The 9078-nt window shown below is 44.2% G+C and overlaps 1 protein-coding gene across 1 annotated transcript in view; it reads right to left on the reverse strand.

Annotated features, from left to right (window-relative positions):
- The window catches only part of vdac1 (voltage-dependent anion channel 1), a 34637-nt gene extending 26274 nt beyond the window's left edge, over window positions 1-8363 (reverse strand). Inside the window, exon 1 of the mRNA XM_083633218.1 lies at window positions 8306-8363. The gene's annotated coding sequence lies outside the window, so the exon portion shown is untranslated. The remainder of the gene's footprint in view (window positions 1-8305) is intronic.
- Window positions 8364-9078: the final 715 nt, after the last annotated feature.

The following is a 9078-nucleotide window of genomic DNA, read 5'->3' on the forward strand; positions in this document are numbered from 1 at the left end:
ACTCAAGCGGCTAATGCTAGCCTGCATCCATTAAAACCATTGTGTATTAAAATAACCAATAACGTAGCTGGAGTAACTAATAAAACACATATTTACTGAACTTACTTCAGTCCCCAACCAACATTACTTCCTCACGCACCTTTCTCAAAACAATGTCCTTTTTATTGCATGTCTGGTAGATAACAGATCAAGCAGTACTGTGTCCTGTCTATGTAAAACTAACGCTAGCTCTATAATATGAAGAGCCTGTCCAGCCAATGATGGCTTGAGACTGGCTGCCACAGCTGTCAATCATCCCTTTTTATATGTCAAATAACTACATAAAAACAAACTGATCAGAAAAATGACCACTTGCACAGGCATTAGCATAATAACTATCTAAAATGATACAAACCACCTTTGGAAAAAAATTATCTGACGTATACTGTGATTATTTCGGTTGTCCATTTCCCCATCCACTAACATGGGGAGGCGGGCCTATACTGGCACCTGCCGCCAGAGCGGCGATCTAACATGCAGCGGGATCTTCACTGAACAGGACCAAATCCTCAGTCCATCTATATATGTCGATGGTTTAGACCAGACTGTCAGGGCTTCAGACTGAACTACTGAAGTGCACACAGACCCAAACCAGACTGTCAGAGCTTCAGACTGAACTACTGAAGTGCACACAGACCAGACTGTCAGGGCTTCAGACTGAACTACTGAAGTGCACACAGACCAGACTGTCAGGGCTTCAGACTGAACTACTGAAGTGCACACAGACCCAGACTGTCAGGGCTTCAGACTGAACTACTGAAGTGCACACAGACCAGACTGTCAGGGCTTCAGACTGAACTACTGAAGTGCACACAGACCAGACTGTCAGGGCTTCAGACTGAACTACTGAAGTGCACACAGACCAGACTGTCAGGGCTTCAGACTGAACTACTGAAGTGCACACAGACCAGACTGTCAGGGCTTCAGACTGAACTACTGAAGTGCACACAGACCAGACTGTCAGGGCTTCAGACTGAACTACTGAAGTGCACACAGACCAGACTGTCAGGGCTTCAGACTGAACTACTGAAGTGCACACAGACCCAGACTGTCAGGGCTTCAGACTGAACTACTGAAGTGCACACAGACCCAGACTGTCAGGGCTTCAGACTGAACTACTGAAGTGCACACAGACCTCTCACACAGACCCGCGTCTCGAACTTTCGGGATCTGGCTGTGTTCATTCATGCAGGCATGCGCGCACATCTGCGGCTTTCCGTTTACCCATATCAGTCTGTTGTGCAAGTCAGGTATATTTAATTTTTCAGAATAGAATTTACGTATCATTTCAAATCGTTAAGAGTCATGTGTTTACACAGGCCTATTGATAACATACATGTGCATATTGATCATAGATATAGCTGGAATTCCAACTATTTACCAAGTGAAAGGCAACCTTCGACCCTGGTATTTCTTAAACTATCAGGACTTGAACTGGTCCTGGTCCCTTGTGTGTCCTAGGGTCATCCTAATAATGTCCCAGCCTTGTTGCTGACAGCTTGACACCCGTCTGGGCGAACGGAGCAAATCACTAATCAGGTCCAGCTTGGCAAAAATCTCGTCGATAAATATCCCTTTAAGAGCGCAGTGCATTCATGGGTAATTGCCTGCTGTGGCTAATATTAGCCGCTAGTTAGTTATGTTACATGGCAGTAAAACACCACTGAATGACCAAATTGATATAACTTTTAACCATTTCGAGTAACACTGTTTCCATACGGATCACCAGCGTTAGTTTGTTGTTTATAATGTGGCTATATTCATAACGTTTTCTATCTCGGATGCGTTATTTCGAATCCCACATAGGTTGCGCCTGGGTTTCAGGACGAAACCGTCTCGAGCCACTAACGTCATCTTTAGAGCACAATATTCCTGGAATGCAAGTTTAACTAAACAGTTACATGTCCTCTGCATTCTACATAAAATTAAAGTCCCTGGAAACCAAAATCCACAAAAACGTTCTAACTATGTTATTTAGGGTCTTATGTTAGTAATTGTGTCTCCGAAATTATTATACATTACTTTCAACCCAAAGCCTTAAAATCGACACTTTTCTACAAGATTCTACAAAGTACTTCCTCATTGAAGACAGCAGTGCGCGAGGTGCTAAAACGCAGGAGCTTATGACGTCATAAGCTCTATATAACCTTTGTACACGCGCGTTCTTTGCCCCCACAGTGCTGTCTGTCTGTCTCCCTCCCACTCTGTGTGCTGTGTTCGTTCGTTCTCTCTCTCTCTGGACTAGTGAGAGAGAGAGAGAGAGAGAGAGAGAGAATGAACGAACACAGCACACGGTGGGAGGGAGACAGAAGCGCTGTGCACTCGAAGTGGCAGAGCAGAGATTAGTCTCGTCGGCGGTGTGTCGAAACCTCTCCTCTGCCTGCTACGGCGCTGCTGTGTGTGTGTGTGTGTGTGCGCGCGTGCAGACAGATAGACAGATAGACAGATGACCGTCAGTACGCTATGCGCGTAGCAACACGCGCACACACACACACACACACCATCTCTCTCTCTCTCCCTCTCCGAGGAGAGGAGAGAGGTCTGACTGAGAGAGGGAAATTTCCCTGCTGTAGACGGGACACGCCCACACAGTCCGCGGGAGAAAATACACTCTAAAAAATAATTGATTCTCATGACTTTTGCCAGGACTGTCAAACCTAAATTTATATACTTTGCGACGTTCATCATCGTTCAAATTTGGCTGGTGGCTTATTAACATAGGCTCCTGTGATGTGATGAACTCAAAATGCTAAATAATAAAGAAATATTTCTGGTTTCCAGGGACTTTAAGATATTACGGGTTGTTTTATTTTGTATGTTACATACTTATTGGCCAAGTTATGTTCAATTCAGCCAGGGTACAAGGGACTGAGTGTAGGCGGCCATTTTTTCAAATCAAGTAGAATACCATTTAGGAAATGGCAAGCTGCAACAATAAGTCACATTAAACCGGACCTTGTACGCACAATAATTTTTTACTGTGGGGCATTCAAAAATAAGGTGGATAAGCAAGGCAGAACCAGTTCGCATTCATTTTGTACAAAGGCCTACTCCTGTAATAACATTGTAACATTGCAAAACTAGAACGACCGCATCGTGGATATATGCCTCCGCCAACAAGTGAGCAGTCTGTCCAGACTTTCACATTTGAGGCAAATGTGAAGAAATTTCGTCAAGGTGTTACTGAGATATGGCGTTAACGAGCTTGAAAATGGCGTTTGTGATGTCACAGTATCCTTGAACTGTGACCAACAAAATCTAATCAGTTCATCCTTGAGTCCAAGTGGATGTTTGAGGCAAATTTGAAGAAATTCTGTCAAGGCGTTCTTGATATATCGCGTTAATGAGCTTGAAAATGCTCTTGAGGTCACAGTGACCTTGACCTTTGATCACCAAAATCTAACAGTTCATCCTTGCATGCAAGTCAACGTTTGTGCCAAATTGGAAGAAATTTCGTCAAGGCGTTTGAGATATCGCATTAACGAACTTGGGAATGGGATTCGTGAGGTCACATTGACGTTGAACTTTGACCTTTAACCACCAAAATCTAATCACTTCATCCTTAAGTGGAGGTTTGAGGCTAATTTGGCGAAATTCCGTCAAGGAGTTCCTGAAATATCGCGTTAACAAGCATGAAACAAGCGGTCGTGAGGTCACAGTGACCTTGAACTTTGACCACCAAAATCTAATCAGTTCATCCTTGAGTCCAAGTGGACGTTTGAGGCAAATTCAAAGAAATTCCATCAAGGCGTTCCTGAGATATCACGTTAACAAACTTGAAAATGGCATTCGAGAGGTCACAGTGACCTTGACCTTTGATCACCAAAATATAATCAGTTCATCCTTGCATGCAAGTCGACGTTTGCGCCAAATTGGAAGAAATTTCATCAGAGATATCGTGTTAACGAACTTGGGAATGGTGTTCGTGAGGTTACAGTGACCTTGAACTTTGACCACCAAAATCAAATCAGTTCCCCCCTTGAGTCCAAGTCGACATTTGAGGCAAATTTGATGAAATTCCGTCAAGGCGTTCCTCGGATATTGCGTTAACGAACATCGGACGGACAACCCGAATCCATAAAACAAAATGCCTTGAACTAATTTAGTGGATTGGGAATAAGGGTGAGCCCTATAATACTGTCTGATGCAATAGTTCAATATGAGTCACAACTCAATTCTCTGAAATAGCACAAGCAATGCTTCCTGCAATTGGTTCAACATTCTTGTGTCCAGGGCTCCAGAGTGCGTGTAAATACACGCATTTTCCCACCTTAAATTCGGCCAGTGCGTGTAAATATTTTTAGAACACGCACCAGTGCGCCCTGGAATTTATTGTGTCTTCCCCCCCCCTCCTAAGCCATGTGCTTTGGCATGTGCTGCTTTTGCAAAGATCCGCCCCGCTCTGTCTCTGATTCGCTCAGATCCTCCTCCTCATATTTGTATTGAATGGCAAGGATGTCCATTCTGCACAAATCCGCCCCGCTCTGCCTCTGATTGGCTCTAGGCCTAAAAAAAAAAAAAAGTTTGGTTCCTGTTGGTTGTCAGTTGAGGTGATGGGTCGGTAGGGTTTTTTTTTTTTTTTTTTTTCCAGTGGCAGCAAGGGATAGATAGGAAATATATATAATTTTTTATTTTCTTTAAAATTACAGCAGCGATGGATACTTTTTTCATAACATAGCCTACATGTACTCTACCACAAATGAGTAAGTTGCTGTGCACGAAACAGTATCTCGAAGGCGGACGGAGTCGCGGTACTTTGAGCCGTCGAGGGCACAGGTTCTAGCTCTGCCGTGCACTTCAGTGCTAAATACCTGAATTGAAATAAAGCCATGACAAGCGAACCAAGCTGCTGAGTGGGAGTCGACACCACATCGCTGGCGATATCCGTCCATTTGTCAGCTCTGTCCACTTTGCCGGCTGCTGATACGAATATACAAGGGCACTGTTTAACTTCCTGAAGCACGTTTTCAAATGATTTTAACCCCAATCTCACAATTTTGGTTGGTAGGCTAGTGCTGCATGGGCAGACAAGCGACACAAAGCACATGTCCGTCATGCTCCCTGCCATTTTCGTTTTAAAGTATCCGTAGCGAAAAGCACCTTTGTGCAGTGGCAAACCCCGCCCCTTAGCGCCACCGTCAAATCAACAAGCTCATAAAATAAATTTGGGTCGCACGTAAATTGACAGGGTCGGTCGGAAACCGGAACCGAACAAGAAAAATGTTTAGGCCCTAACACTCTGCCAGGGAAAACGATACGTGTGTGAAACGTGACACAGACAGTGCCCAGCCCACTCCTCCTCCAGCAACGCCATACCTAAAAAATTAAGAGAACTATAGATAATTTTATAACACAATTCCTCCCAAAAACACATCACATGCCGTGACAGGTGTGTGGCAGGCCCTGCCACTCCCATCCCTGCAGCGATTCAGCGCCAGGCAACAGCAAACAGAGCGAGCGAGGAGGCTGAAATGATGATCAAATTTAACATGGCTTATTATATAGGCAAAGAGGTGCCGTTTCCAAAGTATAAGTATGAGGAGAAAAGGCTTTCGCACACCTACGCGACAGGTGCGTCGGAGAAGGGCAAAACCCGACACAGTGAGAAAGAAGTAACTCCCGCACACTGTCTCCAAATGCATTCTTCTATTAAACTTTTATTTGCATTTGGAGACAGTGTGCGGGAGTTACTTCTTTCTCAAAGTATAAGTATCAAATCCCTCTTGAAGAAAAGCGGGTTAGACGTCAATCCAACCTACAGTCATCTTGACACTGCGATCGTGTCCAATTCATTGGAGTCATTTCAGACATTTAAAAAAAAGGACATCTCTTCAAATCGCGCATGCACAAGGTACAATACAATAACGTTATTATTGGGGTAATAGTATTTTAAGCATAAATAAAACATGCAACAAATTCAAATAGTTATTAAGCTATTAGATCGATTGAATCAATCTGAATATAACTATTACAATTTGTTGTATAGGGCCCTGACTATAGAATCTGTTATAATTTATTATTCAGTTTTATTTTTTCATGATAATTTTCTGTTTTAATGTGGAGTATTGATAATAAGTACTATCTGAAAGCTGGGTTTAGGCTGTTGAGCTGAATGTGTTACACAGATTAAAAAAGAAGAAAAAGAAAAAATGCAACAAAAAAGGCTTTATTCCTGTTTACAGTCATTTACACAATGTGTTAAGATTGGTCAGATTTACCAATGTGGGAACTGACAAAAAAAGGTAACGCTTAAGATGTATTTTGCGGCGGCCAAAGGCGCGGTGTAAAATTTTGGGTGCACCTAAATTATGAGCTGGTGCACCTAAATTAAAAAGTAAGGTGTACCAGTGCACGAAAGGTAAAAAGTTAGTCTGGAGCCATGGTGTCCAATCCCCAGTATTCAAGTGACTCAGGAGTTATAGAATGCCTGACCTTTCAACAACTCCACCCTCCTCCTACCTACTCCAACTTTAACATGACTAACACACACCTAATGTATGAACCATGTGCATTTGAGGCCTAAATTGGCTAAACCTAGCTTGTGCCCAGTTGTTTCAACACACGAGGCTGAAGCTGCTGTTCCATAAGCTTTCTTTCTGATTAAACATGATTTGGCCTATAGGTTGGAAGCATGTTGGAGCTGATACAGCCTCCAGAGACCAGCAAGGCAAACCAAAAAGTCATAAAGAATAACTTGGACAGGAAGTTGAGTCATGTCAGGAATTTACACTGCATATACACACACATCAAGACTCTGCCAATACAGCCCCCCCCCCCCCGCCCCCTAAGGACAAGTTTTATGACTTCAACATATGGCTACAGGCAGATATGGAGGGGCCTTGAAGGATGTAGGGCAGCAGTCTCCAGTCATGTGCCATGGAGGCCTAGAGTGCAGGTTTTCCTTCCAAATAACCAGTAGTACCCCAAGTGGATTCACAGAGTGGTTACTCCCCCTCTGCTGTTTTGGTTGGAAGGAGAACCTGCAGACTGGCTCTTGATGTACAGTAGATAGGGCCACAACCTGCAAAGTCCTGTCTAGAGATGCACCAATCCACTTTTTTTCAGTTCCGATCCTATTCCGATATCTGAATTTGGATATCTGTCGATAACGATACTGATTCCGATACCAGAGCTCTTGGCAACTCTCCCAAGGAGCTGCAGCCTCCACGTTTACATAGTAGCTTGCTCCTACTGCTTGCTCCACTTTACCACATTTGGTAAAGTGGGAAACCCCCCAAATATTTCCCAAACTAAGAAAGATGTTGTTGAGTTAGCTAACCGCTAACGTTACTACCTCACTTCTACTACTACTTACTAGCACTGTTTCATGTTATGTTACAGTGGGTTTATGGTCAAGTGCAAGCTATGAATGGAATCTGGATCGGAATGTGGATCAGCGAAGACAGTCCGATATCCGATATGTGAATTACGTCATATCGGCACCAGATACCGATATCCCTATACGGATATCCCATCCCTAGTCCTGTCATTGAGGAGTCAAGGTCCTTATACTGTTTTAATGTTGCTGCTGGTTGAGAAGAGGGATTCATCCTCTTGCCAAACCACTTTACAAAAAGAACACAAAGCATGCTTAGAAGAAGTGATTACTCATTTACTAGCCACTTCTTGGACATTGTGTAATCATCAACCCCCCTTGACTTTGCAGGTAACAAGTTAGGTTTGGGATCTATCATTAACCTTTACTCGTACAGATGCAAGCAAATTCAACTACAATATAGAGCTGTGTAACGGATAGTAGAAAATCACCAAGCCTTTCTCCAATGTGACTGCAGCAGACCCAAACAACGAGGAGGTGAAGACAAGTCAAGGTAGCATCTCTGTCACTGACGTTAGCCTAGCCTGCTAGCAGATTAAACATTAGCTAACTACCAAGCTGTCCGAAGAGTATGGCGCCCAGGCTGACAGGTAGGCTGTCAGATGCCAGGACTGTAAAGCTGTAAACTAGATCATCTCTTTTATTTCTAGCTACCTGAATAATTGCCAACGACCCCACTGTAGCCTACTGTCAAATGACCGCCCTCCCGCAAAGCATTATATAGCCGCCGAGGTAACGCTACTAGCTAGCTGCAGGCCTAGCTAGTTCAGTTGGAGCATCTCTCCCCACGCCGAGCTGCATCCCGCTCCGGATAAATCAGCCTGCCAGCTCCGGGGTGTGGAGGTCAGAGTCCGACCGGCGGAGGACGGCAGCGGTTCAGGCGGTTCAGCCGTGGGCTGAAAACGGCAACGGTATCACATTTTGACATACCTCTGTCAGTGGTTTCCAATCTGCACGAAAAGGAGCCTGTCAACTGCACAAAGGGAGGAGAGCGAGAGAGAGGAGGTGGCGTGGCCGGCGTCACGTAACGCTACTACAAGTCACGCCCCCTGCGTCTCCAAAGATGCTGAATTTAAATATTATACTAGTGCACTGCCCGTTCCACCCCCCAACCCCCCCCCCCCCCCCCCCCCCCACACACACACACACACACACACACACACTGCACTCCATCAGGTCCCCCCAAGCACACTCCCCAAGTTTGAAGTCACGGTTGCCAGTGTGGAGCATGGTGTGGAGAACTATGGGGTGTGTCGCTTTGGTTGTGGATTATCATGGAATATAGAGAGGGATATTCCAGGCAGGGAAAGTTGGGGGATTTGATCAAGTCTCTGGATAAATCAGGGACTATCGGGCATTTTATAAATGGGTCACTTTACACAAATATAGTAGAATGCATTTGTGTCTTTTTTCTTTTCTTTTTTAAAGCAGCCTGAAAAGGCAAAAACTGGCAAAACTGTTGGGTGTGACTGTGGATGAAACACTATCTTGGTCCACTCACATTCATAATGTAGTATCTAAATATAAGTCGTAATATAGGCTATCCAACATTAGAACAAGTACTTACCTGCTAAATGAGAATACTGTTAAATTATTAATTCAATCCCTAGTCTTATCACATCTTGACTACTGTGAACAGTTTGGTCCAGTGCGTCAAAACAAGAACTTGTTCAATTACAGCTGGCTCAGAATAGAGCTGCATG

Source organism: Poromitra crassiceps, assembly GCF_964638095.1.
Source record: "Poromitra crassiceps genome assembly, chromosome: 1".
In the NCBI taxonomy this organism is placed as follows: Eukaryota; Metazoa; Chordata; class Actinopteri; order Beryciformes; family Melamphaidae; genus Poromitra; species Poromitra crassiceps.